The following is a 14,088-nucleotide window of genomic DNA, read 5'->3' as shown; positions in this document are numbered from 1 at the left end:
AGGCTCCAAGAAAACCATTGTAGGCTAAGGCGTCACGTAGCGAGACACAGCAAAAAAGCGATGCAGAAAAGGCAGCGGCAGAAATGCATTATGGGGGGGGGGGTTGCAGCACTTTTCACAGAAAATCTGTAAAGTTTCTGTCCCTAATATATCCATACAGAAAACCCCAGGGCTCCGTAGATATAACTGACCTCCTGCGAATTACATGGCCATACTAGCTAGACCTCAAACTTATTATAAACTTTCCAAGACAAACTCAGCCAAGTCCCCGATCCCACTATTTTGTCTTTAACCAACAGCACCCCCAAATCAGAGCTTGAGGAACAAAGTAAACCAGACTTGAGGAGTTGTTGAGTTTGTGGAACAGACGACATCTTCTTCTAAAGACTTTGACCCCATGGCTTAAAGATTAAGACATAACATTAAGACTAACAGAACAATATTACCATATTAGTGTTTTCCTTTTTCCATCTGTATTAAGTTAGAGATAGAGACTGTAGGTGAGGATACAGACTGTAGGTGAGGATACAGACTGTAGGTGAGGATAGAGACTGTAGGTGAGGATAGAGACTGTAGGTGAGGATAGAGACTGTAGGTGAGGATACAGACTGTAGGTGAGGATACAGACTGTAGGTGAGGATAGAGACTGTAGGTGAGGATAGAGACTGTAGGTGAGGATAGAGACTGTAGGTGAGGATACAGACTGTAGGTGAGGATACAGACTGTAGGTAAGGATAGAGACTGTTCAGTCCAACATCTGCTGCCTCCACTAAACACTGGTGACAACACTCCTATGTTAGTTGAGATAAATCTTGGCCACAACTACTAAACTTAAGAAGTGGGAATTTGTCAGTCTTACCCTTGGGTAGATCAGTGTAGGGGTAGATGCCTGGCCTGCCCGGACACTTATTAGTACAGTTGTAGATGGCTGCGAGCCCCCGGCCACTATAACACTATTTACACACATAAACCTGATTCTACTGAAAATCCTCCTAGAAAATAAAGCGTTACCTGGTTTAGGAGCGCAGTGAACGCCGATCACCCATATAAGAAGACAGACAATGATAGATCTCTCCATGTCTGATGCTGCTCAGAGACTGGTGGCTGTGACTCCGATATGGTCAGATACAGATAATGTAATATCACAGAGTCGTCTGCACTATTACTGCTTGTACAACTAATGCCAATGTCAATATCATGTGACTGGACCTGGACGGTTATATATACTCTAGGATTACTGTCATATACCGCCATCCCTCTGCCTTTATAGTATGTAAATAATGACACTATATAAATAAAGGGAACCTGTCACATAGAAAATACAGAACAATCTGCAGGCAGCGAGTTATAGAGCGGGAGGTGAGGACCAGATAGATATATAGGATTATGGGGGGATTCAGTATATTCTGTCATTTATCCACTGAAATCTCTGCTGTTCTCTGTTGCAGTCATGTATAGTCATAGAAGGGAGACTGTCACCAACTGATAGAAACATAGAAGACTGATGGCAGAAAAGACCCCGCGCTACATCTAGTCTGCCCTTATATTATTATTATTATTATTATTATTATTATTATTATTATTATATTTAGAGCATACAGGAGGACGCAGCTTCGCACGGGTATTTTTTATTTTGTGTTTGTGTAATGGCCCCATAAGAATTGCCCAGTTTTGTACTGGATTATTTTGTACATCATTTGTGTGTGTGTCCATAAGCATCATGTGATCATGTGTACCTCAGTTTGGATATCAGTGATAAACCTGCAATTGGTTATTATGGATACCTGGAGTAAAGCTGTGTGTATGTGACCTTGTGTAACAGTGTCATCTGCAGCGCACTGTCCCTTTAAAGATGACCTACAGCAGTGAAGAAAAATGGCTGGGTTGCTATGGAAACCTGGAGTAAAGCTCTGATGTGTGATACTGTATACTGATCTGTGTATCTAATCCCCCAACGTGTGATACTGTGTGCTGAGTTGTGTATCTAATCCAATGTGTGATACTTTGTGCCGATCTGTGTATCTAATCCTTTCATGTGTGATTCTGTGTGCTGAGCTGTGTATGTAATCCTCCAATTGTAATACTGTGTGCTGAGCTGTGTATCTAATCCTCTGACATGTGATACAGTGTGCTAAGCTGTATCTAACCCTCCAATATGTGATACTGTGTACTGAGCATCTAATCTTACGACATGTGATGGTGTGTGCTGAGCTGTGTATCTAATCCTCCGACATGTGATGGTGTGTGCTGAGCTGTGTATCTAATCTTCTGATGTGTGATTCTGTGTGCTGAGCTGTGTATCTAATCCTCAGTAGTATAGCATACATACTTTTCATAAAAGTATCAGGTGCCATGCCCCCTTGTTGCCAAAACACTTCTCGTCAATACGCCCCAATACACCCCTTTCTTTTGTGTTGTGGCAGGTCTCCAGCCCTCCGCCAATCATCCCAGGCACCTCTCCAGCCCCCCATCTGCCCCTAGCAGATGTCATTAGCATGTCTGGACAAGCCCCCCTCTCACATTCCCCACGTACCCCTCTGCATGCACATTCCAAAGGCTCTTTGGAATGTGGTGACTGTTTGATCATGTCATATAATCAAGTTTAAAAGGATTCTATCATTAAAACACAATTTTTTCTACCTACCACGTAGGAATAGCCTTAAGAAAGTCTATTCTTCTCCTACCTATAGATGTCTTCTCCACACCGCCGTTCAGTAGAAATCCCGGTTTTCATTGGTATGCAAATGAGTTCTCTCTCAGCACTGGGAGCAGTCCCTAGCACTCAAACAGCACTGGGGGCATCTCCAATGCTGCGAGAGAACTCTCCAGCAATGCCTCCATCTTCTTCAGGAATGTCCTCTTCACGAGTCTTCTTCCGGTGCAGGCAGTCAAACTCCTAGGCCTCGGGCAGAGGCGACTGTAAGCTTACTGTGTAAGTGGCCATCTTTCTTGTGGCCACGGGCATGCGCAGTTGGCTCTGTCCGAGGCCTAGAAGTTTGACCGCTTGCGCCGGAAGAAGATGCGTGAAGAGGCCAAGTCGCCTCTCACATTCCTCAACGTGGTGACTGTTTGATCATGTCATAAAATCGACCTTAGGATAAAACCACATCATTCTGATATTCAGTATGGATAGACTTGTCTCCTAATCCTTCAGTATACACAGAACATTTCCGACTTCTCATCCTCCAATGACCCCGATGAATGGATAATAACTCTGTAAATAGCAAAAGGAAAGAGCGACAACAGACACCGATCCAAAATAACAATTCTCCTTTATTGGTTCATGATAAAACCCGGAACAAAAAGAAGGCCGGGTGCTGACAGAGGCAGGTAACATGTATGTCACACGTTTCCTCTGGCCTTGTGAATGGAATGATGTTGGAGGTGCCATCATCCAGTGCTGTTTCTAAGGGTGCATTCACCAAACGTAGATGTGAACCAGGCATAAGAGGTTAAACTGCAGGGATTAGATCAGAGAAGTGCAGCACAATCCGGACCATACATTACAGACTTACGCACTATTACTTCCGTTTGTTCTGTGTTTCTATGTCCAGGTGCTGTGCTCACTGCTGGCACAATCTTTCAAAGAACCAATGACTGGATGAAAACTAGAGTCAGTTTGCTGGAGCAAAATCCAAAATGGCCCTTCATGCCTGTGTTGGGGCCCAGCTCCACTAAAATCAACCATTTTCTTCACCTTTTCAAGGGGTCTTGACCACAGACTGAAAAAGAACCCCCAGGGCTCTATTTCAGATAGCAACACACTGCAACAATGATTTATCTGCACTTACTATGCAGTGTGCTCCCTTGAAGAGGAATTCTACTTTATAAGGGAAGGAATCCATAAAGATAATGAGAGATTCTGCTGTGGAAGGGAAGAGCCATTGAGCTTGAGGATAATACGGACATCATCTCCAGACACTTCTGCAGACAAGACCAGCTGATCACCTATCTTGTAGCCAAGTCAGTTGACCTGGACAAAAGATTGAGGAGGAATAACGTGAGGCTGATTGGGATTGTACAAAATTCAGAAGGGGTATAACCCTACCAAATTCTTTGAAACCTGGTTGAAATTGTGCCCTGCTCACTCCATAGCAAACCGTCAAGACCTGTGTTGGTTAAACCGGTCCATTACAGAGAAAGGGATGTGATTTTGAAAGCCAATAAAAATATACAAATCCTGATATTACCAGTAATGGTCAGAGAAGAGACTTTTCCTCTAGGTTAGCTGAGGTGCAGAACTGAATTTATGTTTAGGTGAAACATTGTCTCGGTGACTCCCAAGTTGTCCATTTCATACTGTTCCTGGCAAGGCAGAGAGCTGTGGCTCTGGGATCGAGCCATTCCTTTAGGAACACAAGTGATGTCCTGCATTCAATGGATCAAAAAAATCAGCAACTGAGAAAAAACAGAGAAGAAACAGTAATACTCCAAGTGTAATAACCTGGCGATCTGCCTGGAGACTGTCACAGTCCGTACACTGCAGAAGACACATACCTCCCAACCGCCCGATTTCTGCAGGACATTCACAAATTCAATGTCCTGTCCCGCGGTCCTGGTCGGCGGGAGGTATGTCCTGATTTCAACGCATCACATCACATCAGGCCTACAACTATGTGAGTGGAGTGAGAGAGCGGCGGGGAGCATTGGAAGGTGACTATAAGTATTTGTGTTAAACATTGAGGGGAACATAATGTAGGGGGCCTATGAAACTGGGGACATATAGGGGGGGAGAACGACATCACATTGGGGCAGATGAAGGGGGAGGGCGTGACACTGGGGCAGATGAAGGGGGGACATGAATCTGGGGGCAGAGATGGGGGGACATGAATCTGGGGGCAGAGATGGGGGGACATGAAACTGGGGGCAGAGATAGAGAGACATGAAACTGGGGGCAGATAAAGGGGTTATATGAAACTGGGAGAGATGGAGGGGGGAATATAATTTACAGGTGACTATAGGAGGATTATACTGTGTGGGGGCACATGAAAAATGAATGAGAATGGGCGGAGTCAACATAAAAGTGGGCGGAGCTAAGTTTGACACGGCGCGCACGCGCGCCACATATTTTGTCCCTCTTTCGGCTCTTCAAAAGTTGGAAGGTATGCACTCATGTACTACCACTTGTGTCACAATGGAGCACTACCTTTGTACGTTTCATGTATACTGTATGCAGTGACTAATGCAAGCACCTTTATATGCTGGAACGTGAGCGGTCTGGGAGATTATACTAAGTGGCTGGTACATATCTGCTGGATATTCTGTGTTTACAGGAGAATTATTTAGGCTCAAAGAAAGTCACTACTGGAACACTCCTAGATGGGTCGGAGCTTTAGATCTAACCCTACTGGATATATCAGAGGTATAAGCAATGATACATCTAAGACTGAGACATTTATATTCATTGCATCACAGGAGACATCTACTCTGATCGGAGTCTTACTACATCTTCTCTGATCGGAGTCTTACTACATCTTCTCTGATCGGAACAGTATATATATATCACTATATACACAGCCTATACATATACCTGTATACTACATATGAAGGGAACCCCCCCAATAACACCTCCTAGATCTGAATGGAATCTTCTCATTGAATACTTTGCTTTGCACAAAGTGGAATGTGATAACAACAAAATCACACAAAAATAATCAATGGAAATCACATTTATTAACCAATGATGTCTCAGATGTGCTCAATCGGATTGAGGTCTGGGGAACGGGCGGCCAGTCCATAGCTTCAATGACTTCATCTTGTAGGAATTGCTGACACACTCCAGCCACATGAGGTCTGGGCTTGTCCTGCATTAGGAGGAACCCCGGGCCAACCGCAGCAGCATATGGTCTCACAAGGGGTCTGAGGATCTCATCACGGTACATGGCAGTAATGGCAGTCAGGCTACCTCTGGTTGACTCACGGCCAAACCGCTCATGCTGAAGGATGTTGCAGGCAGCAGATCGCTCTCCACGGCATCTCCAGACTCTGTCACGTCTGTCACATGTGCTCAGTGTGAATCTGCTTTCATCTGGTATTCTGTGGCAAATGCCAAGCGTCCTGCACGATGTTGGGCTGTGAACGTCAAGCCCTCGTGCCATCCTCATGGAGTCGGTTTCTAACTGTATGCGCAGACACATGCACAGTTGTAGCCTGCTGGAGGTCATTTTGCAGAGCTCTGGCAGTGCTCCTCCTGTTCCTCCTTGCACAAAGGCGGAGGTAGCGGTCCTGCTGCTGGGTTGTTGCCCCCTTATGGCCCCCTCCACCTCTCCTGGTGTACTGGCCTGTCTCCTGGTAGTGTCTCCATCCTCTGGATACTGGACACAGCTGACAATGATGTGTCCTGGATGAGCTGCACTAGCTGAGCCACTTTTGTGGGGTGTAGTGTCCGTCTTATGCTACCACGAGTGTGAAAGCCCAACCAACATTCAAAAGTGACCAAAACATCATATCTCGCCTGCTGCCTTCTGGTGTCTGTCTGTCTATGTCTGTCCTTATGTGTGTCTGTCTATGTGTGTACGGCTATGGCTATACATCCATCCCTCTCTCTGTACAGCCATTTCCGTACATCCGTCCGTGTCTGATGAAAGTGCTGAATGTGAACATGCAGGTCGTCCGACGTAATCCTGCGAAAAAAAACATGTAAAAATAAATAAAAATTAAAGCCAGCCGTACCTATGAGAGTTGGCATCTGAACAATAGCTGTGTCATCTGCTCCAGTGTGTGAACAAGGCCTCAGCACTGAGTGAAGAGCTACATACCTGCACCAACCGTCAACTTCAAGATGTTAAGCTCAAAGGATACAAGATGGCTCACGTAAAGAACTGTACACATTCCACACCCATTGTGACATCATGGAATGTTGGTGATGTCATGTGGCATCTATAATACAGAGATCTACACCATAAAACATTCATGTACATGATGACATCACAGATATGTAACAGTGACCGCACCCATATAAAACTATATCAGAGTGCAACATGGAAGAGCCCTGATATATCGGGACACATACATACCTCCCAACCGTCCCGATTTCCGCGGGACAGTCCCGATTTGGGTGGCATGTCCCGCGGTCCCGGTTGGAGGGAGATATGTCCCGATTTCAACTCAGATCTGCGTCCAGAGGACGCAGATCTGAGTTGAACACATATGCGGCTGAAGCAAGGAGCTGACACAGGTCAGCTCCTCGCTTCGCCGCTGCCCGCCTCTCTCCCTGACACACGCGGCTGAAGCTGCTCGCGTGCTCGCTTCGCCGCTGCGTCTCTCTCTCTCGCTGACACATGCGGCTGAAGCGAGGAGCTGACCTGTGTCAGCTCCTCGCTTAGCTGCTGCCGCCGGCTCCTGGCTTGTAGACGCGATGTACAAGCCAGGAGCCGGCGGCAGCAGCGAAGCGAGGAGCTGACACAGGTCAGCTCCTCGCTTCAGCCGCATGTGTCAGCGAGAGAGAGAGACGCAGCGGCGAAGCGAGCACGCGAGCAGCTTCAGCCGCGTGTGTCAGGGAGAGAGGCGGGCAGAGAGCGGCGAGGGAGCGGAGGAGAAGGTAAGTTTAATGTGGAGGTGGAACGTGAATCTGGGGGCAGAGATGGAGAGGACATGAATCTGGGGGCAGAGATGGGGGACATGAATCTGGGGGCAGAGATGGAGAGGACATGACATTGGGGGCAGAGATGGAGAGGACATGAATCTGGGGGCAGAGATGGGGGACATGAATCTGGGGGCAGAGATGGAGGGACAGGAATCTGGGGGCAGAGATGTGGGACATGAATCTGGGGGCAGAGATGGAGAGGACATGACATTGGGGGCAGAGATGGAGAGGACATGAATCTGGGGGCAGAGATGGAGGGACAGGAATCTGGGGGCAGAGATGTGGGACATGAATCTGGGGGCAGAGATGGAGGAGACATGAATCTGGGGGCAGAGATGGAGGGACATGAATCTGGGGGCAGAGATGGAGGGACATGAATCTGGGGGCAGAGATGGAGAGGACATGAATCTGGGGGCAGAGATGGAGAGGACATGAATCTGGGGGCAGAGATGGAGGGACATGAATCTGGGGGCAGAGATGGAGGGACAGGAATCTGGGGACAGAGATGTGGGACATGAATCTGGGGGCAGAGATGTGGGACATGAATCTGGGGGCAGAGATGGAGGAGACATGAATCTGGGGGCAGAGATGGAGGGACATGAATCTGGGGGCAGAGATGGAGAGGACATGAATCTGGGGACAGAGATGGAGAGGACATGAATCTGGGGGCAGAGATGGAGGGACATGAATCTGGGGGCAGAGATGGAGTGGACATGAAACTGGGGGCAGAGATGGAGGGGACATGAATCTGGGGGCAGAGATGGGGGGACATGAATCTGGGGCAGAGATGGAGAGGACATGAATCTGGGGGCAGAGATGGAGAGGACATGAATCTGGGGGCAGAGATGGAGGGGACATGAATCTGGGGGCAGAGATGTGGGGACATGAAACTGGGGGCAGAGATGGGGGACATGAATCTGGGGGCAGAGATGGAGGGGACATGAAACTGGGGGCAGAGATGGGGGACATGAATCTGGGGGCAGAGATGGAGAGGACATGAATCTGAGGGCAGAGATGGGGGACATGAATCTGGGGGCAGAGATGGAGAGGACATGAATCTGGGGGCAGAGATGGAGGGACACGAATCTGGGGGCAGAGATGGAGGGACATGAATCTGGGGGCAGAGATGGAGAGGACATGAATCTGAGGGCAGAGATGGGGGACATGAATCTGGGGGCAGAGATGGAGAGGACATGAATCTGGGGGCAGAGATGGAGGGACACGAATCTGGGGGCAGAGATGGAGGGACATGAATCTGGGGGCAGAGATGGAGAGGACATGAATCTGGGGGCAGAGATGGAGAGGACATGAATCTGGGGGCAGAGATGGAGGGACATGAATCTGGGGGCAGAGATGGAGAGGACATGAATCTGGGGGCAGAGATGGAGGGACATGAATCTGGGGGCAGAGCTGGAAGAGGGACATGAAACTGGGGGCAGATGAAGGGTGTATATGAAACTGGGGGAGAGATAGAGGGGGGACATATAATTTACGGGTGACTGTAGGAGGATTATACTGTGTGCGGGCACATGAAAAATTAACGAGTGGGCGGGGTCAACTCAAAAGTGGGTGGGGCTAAATTTGTCCCTCTTTCGGTTCTTCAAAAGTTGGGAGGTATGCACATATAAAGTAAGAGCCCTGATATATTGGGACACATATAAAGTAAGAGCCCCAATATATTGGGACACTTATAAAGTAAGAGCCCTGATACATCAGGACACATATAAAGTGAGAGCCCTGATATATCGGGACACACCTATAAAGGCATTAACCTAATGCTTTCCCTCCTTGTCCGAGTGCCCTGTTAGACCATACGGCCAGATCTTTGCACATTTTGGAAGGGTAACAACCCATTCCCTGCGTGTGCACATAGAACGAGGCATTTCTAAGAATTGTCTGTCCTGTAAAGAATTTTCCTGACAATCACAGCAGGAATTACATTGTACAGAGGTCTAGCTGGGATGTTGGCAGTGTTGATGGAACAATCCTGAGCGTCAGACCCCCCCCCCCCCCCCCAACAATACAATGTGTGAAGCAGTCAGCACTAAGTGAAGAGCTACTTACCTGCATGTCTGTCTTCTTCAAGCTGTCAAGCTTTAGTAACACAAGATGACTGACGTTGAGAACTTCACACATTCTAAATCCACTGTGATGTCACAGGGTGTCTATGCACTTTGCAATGTCACATGCTGTGTATGATGGCAAGGGGTTTTATAATACATTTACCTGTAGCGATGATATTTAAGGAGTTTTATCCAGAATTTACCATCCTACTAATATTATAAATGTGAAAGTCTGTGTGTTTGTGTGTTTGTTACTCGATCACGCAAAAATAGCTGAACGGATTTGGATGAAATTCGGCACGTAGATAGTTTGTAACCGGGATTAACATATCGGCTACTTTTTATCCCGGTAAATGACATGGCTTCACGACTGTTATGAATTTATGTTCACATACTATATTACACTGCAGGAGATTTCAGTTATTTGCACTTTTGCTGATAAAGCTGCTCTGTTATCTCTCTATGTAAGCACCCAGATAACACAGAACCTGCTCAGACACTGAGATAGGAAAACCCCTTTTAATCTAAATTGCCAGATGTAGCAGAGCGGGGTATGCTGTGCCTATGCAGAGATGTAGCAGAGATGGGTATGCTGTACATATGCAGACATGTAGCAGAGCTAGATATGCAGACATGTAGCAGAGCTGGATATGCAGACATGTAGAACAGCTGGATATGCAGACATGTAGTCGACTGGATATGCAGACATGTAGCAAACCTGGGTACACTGTGCCTATGCAGAGATGTAACAGAGCTGGGTATGTTATGTCTATGCAGAGATGTAGCAGAGCTGGGTATGTTGTGCCTTTGCAGAGATGTAACAGAGCTGGGTATGTTATGTCTATGCAGAGATGTAGCAGAGCTGGGTATGTTGTGCCTATGCAGAGATGTAGCAGAGCTTTGTATGCAAAGATGTAGCAGAGCTGGGTACGCTGTGCCTATGCAGAGAAGTAGCAGAGCTGGGTATGCTATGCGTATGCAGAGATGTAGCAGAGCCAAAACGCTGGAGCAGGCGGATCATTGACAGCAGCAATTTGCGGATCATCGACGCCAACTACACGAAGACGGGCAGAGGCTAGTGTTTATACATATGGACAGTATACAGTACTATTTTCTTGTGCTGTACACTGGCTGTAATTTTCAGTACATTCTCTTATTCTGAATACAGGGTCTATTCTAGGTAAAAACAAAAATGACACCCCCACATGTGGTCCCCTCAACTGACCAACTCCCCAATATATGTAACTCAATATCCCACTGGTGCCTTTTAGTCTTTGCTTCCTGTTCTACAATACTGATATACTGACATTCATGTGTCCACTACAGTGCATTTATATATCCCAACTCTCCAAGCTGCTCTGGGTGTCTCCCCCCAAAAAAGTGGTGACCATCCAGATTCCTGGAAGAGCAGGTTAATCTTCCAGGCCACCGGGGGAGCAGTCACATTATATGTTCCTCTCAATGCCGCGGACACATGTCCGCGACATTGAGAGAGTTGCGCTATGTGTGGACTCCCTGGACACCTCCCGCGGCGAGATGGGGGGGTGCCCTGATGCATTTTATGTATCCCAGGGTCTGGTTAGTGACCCCCGGCTGCTAGGACCCCCGCTTACCTGGCTTGATCCAGCCGTGCTGCAGGAAGTGAATCTATGCGTCTGCAGAGACACACTTCCTCTATAGTCTGCAATACACGTGTATTGCAGACTATAGTACTGGACCAGCAATCAGAATATTACTGCTCCAAGTATAGTTATACAACAAATAAAAAAGTTAAAAAAAGTGTAAAAATAAATTAATAAAGTGTGTGAAATAAATAAATGAATGAATAAAGCCCTAAAATTCCCTTTTATATATATTAAATGAGTTATATAAAATTAAACCCTAAAAATTAATAAAAGCGGTCCATATTTGGTATCGCCGCGTCTGAAACAACCTGTACAATAAAACTAAAACATTACTTCACCTATACAGTAAACGTCGGAAGAAAAAAATGGAAAAAACGCCAGAAATGATAATTTTTCGCCATCTCACCTTACAAAATATGCTATAAAAAGTGATCAAAAAGTCACATCTACACCACAACAGTACCAATAAAAAGCGCAGGTTGTCCCGCAAAAAACAAACCCCCAACCAACTCTGTCAACCAAAAAATAAAAATGTTACGCATCTCTGGAGATGGCGATGCAAAAATCATTGATTTATGTCTCCATATGGGTTTTTGTTCTGCAAAATTACTAACGCATAAAAAAATACTATAAATGAGGTATCGCCGTAACTGTACCGACCCGCAGAATAAAGGTCACATGTTACTTATACTGTACACTATGTACAAAAACAACAACTTGGCACAATGGAAGGTAGACTATAGGAAAATACTAATCAAGTGAAAACACCCATGATCATGCCCTCCATAAGAACGTGTGGCTATATCCAAAACTATGAATGCACAAAAAAACTGGAAACCAGCTTTTGAGATAAGCAAACCACTCAAAGTGTCCAAAAATATAAAATAAATTTTTATTACATTAATATTAAAAAACAGACAAACAAATACAGGAAAAACACACTATCCCGATGGGCCAGGATTGGCATGAAGAGTATATTAAATGTACAAAAAACATTTTACAAATGGAAAAACAGTATACAAAATAAACCCACATGTAACTCACCAAAACACAATGTAATGGGAATGTAGTACATACAAAGTGCCACTAGGTGGCAATGTAGATCTGTATGTGAACCAGGTGGTAATTTACATCTCCATGAATTGGACCCAACGTGCAAAAACTGCTAGCAAGAGTATGGTGTGAATAGGGACATATAGGAATTATTATAAAGGCAAAGAAAGTGCTACTATTGTATACACTCACATCACTGACATTTCAGAAGCCAGCCATATAGTAATGTGGCTATATACACACCTAAGAATTGTATCCCATATATTAAATTGTTATAACACACCAGGGAGATTAAATGGATAGACTCACATGGTTTGTATTGGCAATATATGCACTGAAAAAAGTTGCATATCCAAAGTTACTCACCCATGCTGTATGAGAGTGTAGGAAAGACAAGTTGTTTTTTTTTATCCACCAAAAAAGAGTTAATAAAAAATAGCCAATAAGCTATAGGCACCCAAAAATGTTGTCATTACAAAATGCATCATATCCCGGAAAAATACAAGCACTCATATGGCCACGTCAACACAAAAATAAAAAAAATATAGCTTGAATAATGCGAAGACAAAAAAAAACCCAAAAATCACCAAATCATTAGAACAAATGTGGTTGTGTCAGGAGGGGAATATATAAGCGGTGCGAGCGGGATATTTCTACAAACTGCAGAATCAGAGAAATAAATCTTATGGTAGGTTGTGCTGTTAACCCCTTCTTTGTTACAAAAAAATGTGGTTTAAAGTGGAAAATAAGTATAAAAAAGTGACATTTGGAAATTTCACCTCCATTTTGCATTAATTCCTGAGGAACACCTAAAGGGTTAATAAAGTTCCTATATACAATTTTGAATAGTTCGAAGACTAAAGTTTCAAAAATGGGGTCATTTATGGGAGTTTTCTATTATACAGGCCCCTCAAAGTCACTTCACAACTAAATAGGTCCCTAGAATATAAAATCTTGAAATTTTCTTGAAATTCTGACAATTTGCTACTAAAGTTATAATAACCCTTCTAACTTCCTAGGAAAGTAAAAGGACATTGAAGAAACAATGCCGATATAAAGTAGACATATGGGAAATGTTAATTAAGAAGAATTTTGTGTGATCTGACTGTCTGTGATTTCAGGAGAATAACAGAAACTTTCAAAATTGATAATTTTATGTAATTTTCAGTACATTGTCCGTTTTTTAACAAACAAACACAAAGTATAATGACCAAAATTTATCACAGACATAAAGTAGAAGGTGTCACGAAAAAACAATCTAGGAATCACCTGGATAGGTAAATGCAATATGAAGCTATCCTCACATAAAGGAAAAGACGTCATATTTGAAAAACAGGGTCTGAGCCTTAAGGCCCAAAGTACCCTGCGTCCTTAAGGGGTTAAACTGGGTTCGCCCACATCCGGAGCACAAAATGTGCGAGGATTGGCTCAATGGTGGCAGCAGTGGACCCAGCCAGAGAAAGACGAAAAAATCACACCTCCCAACCATCCCGGATTCCGCGGGACACTCATGGATTTGGTGTCTGGTCCCGCGGTCCCGATTGATGGGAGGTATGTCCCGATTTCCACTCATCGGCGTCTGGAGGATGCAGATGAGCTGAATACATAGGCGATTAAAGCCGGAAACGTCACAGCTCAGCTAGTGCTTAACACTGCGCTCCGACTCCTGCATGTGTAGGCGCGATGTGAGTGAGACTGCGGAGAGAGCGGCGGGGAGCGAGGGGAGGTGAGTATGAGTGTTTTCTTGCGTTAAACATTGAGG

The sequence above is a fragment of the Leptodactylus fuscus genome, chromosome 11 (assembly GCF_031893055.1).
Source record: "Leptodactylus fuscus isolate aLepFus1 chromosome 11, aLepFus1.hap2, whole genome shotgun sequence".
Lineage (NCBI taxonomy): Eukaryota > Metazoa > Chordata > Amphibia > Anura > Leptodactylidae > Leptodactylus > Leptodactylus fuscus.
This window is presented reverse-complemented; position numbering follows the sequence as displayed.